We start from the raw sequence: 1,747 nt of genomic DNA on the forward strand, positions 1-1,747 counted from the left end.
TTTTTTTTTTTTTTTTTTTTTTTGGGTGCCTAAAATGTATAAATACAACCACAATTAGTATTTATTTCCATGAGTTAATATCATTTAGGGTCCTCCGAGTATAGTGGTTTTACCACGTTTAGTCATAAACTTTCAAATTGATCACCCATGGTTATTCGAATTTCAAATTATTACAATATGTGATCCAAGTTAATCACTCATTGTCCCTTAACTATCAAATTTTAATCACTCATGGTCATTCTAAGAAGACTGACTAGTCAAATTTTGAAAGTTGGAGGATTATGGGTGGTTAACTTGGATCACATATGGTAATAATTTGAAAGTCGAAAGACTACGAGTGGTCAATTTGAAAGTTTAGAACTAAACATAGCAAAACCACTATGAGAATTGGAGGACCCCTTGTGGCATTAACTCTTATTTTTAACTTTAAACAATTTAAGCTATTCTAAGCACACAATAAGCTCAAAAGGACTACAATTAATAATTAAAGCACAAAATGCCTCCAAAATAACCCAATAAACATACCATATTTGTCACTCAAAGTTTCCCCACTTTAACATTGCTTGCCCTCAAGCAAGACAAAACCAAAGCAAGCAAATATAAGTGCCAAATACAACTCAATGCAATCATACTCCTCAAGTGGTTGCGTAAACAAACTATGAAAAGGGCGTCCAAAGTGTGTGGTTCTCACCCTAGCCTTGTAGGTGAAGTGAAGTGGTATGGACAAGCTCGTTGTACTAAAAATTTAAAGGAACCTTACCCAAAAGATCACCCAAACTCTTCCAACAGAACACCTCTCAAGCATACTACCAAGCAAATACAAATGATGATTCAATCCTCCTAACTCATGGGTCTTCTCAATATTGCACCAAATAATGAGAATAATGTACACAAAACCACCAAACTTTGTTTCATTCGGCCCTAAAGAACCATATAATCAAGGTAAGGGCATGACATGATAAGTTCATAGCATTTTGGCTAAGCGAGATCTCTATTTCCTTCTCACCTCTATAACATCATTTTCCGATATACTACGGACAGTGACAACGCAGATCTCCAAAAAGGGATTTTTTGGACTATTGATAGCACAGACCTACGCCCTTGACAATCTTCAATAGCTTCATCAGATTGGGTGTTTACCGTGTGAGGTATAACACATATTGTGTTGATAAGGACATAAGGTGTTCTCTTACCGTATGTATGAATTGGTGTTAAGATAGTGGATTAGACTCACTGATGGTGCTCCCCGAAACGTAGATACGATTGTATCGAACTGGGTAAACAATACTCTGATCCATTTACTTTGTGTTTGATTTACTTTTCTACACTAGACATATCATTGTCAAACTATCTTGCTGAACAAACGCAATTATGGTTAACGATAGTCAATATTCAAACAGTTGAGTTAATATTCATAACCAAGGGTCCTTAACTTGGAAATACTGAAATCACAAAAGTAAATAGTAAGTAAAACAAAGTTGTTCTAAAAAAAAAGTAAATAAAGTGCAATGGCGCCTTAAGAGGAGTACACTTAGGTCAACCATCCAACCCAAACCAATCACAAGTCATGCCCGCATCCTTGAGCTTAAGAAGTCCAGTGTGATGTACGAACCACGTCCGAATGTAAGAAATCTAACGAATTTGTGCTAAAAAAGGGTATAAAAACAATAAATCTAGTGACTTATTCATACATTTTTCATATTGCATTGATTCGATACTTAAAAAAAAAGAAAAAAGAAAAAAGAGG

This window comes from Ipomoea triloba, chromosome 14, assembly GCF_003576645.1.
Source record: "Ipomoea triloba cultivar NCNSP0323 chromosome 14, ASM357664v1".
In the NCBI taxonomy this organism is placed as follows: Eukaryota; Viridiplantae; Streptophyta; class Magnoliopsida; order Solanales; family Convolvulaceae; genus Ipomoea; species Ipomoea triloba.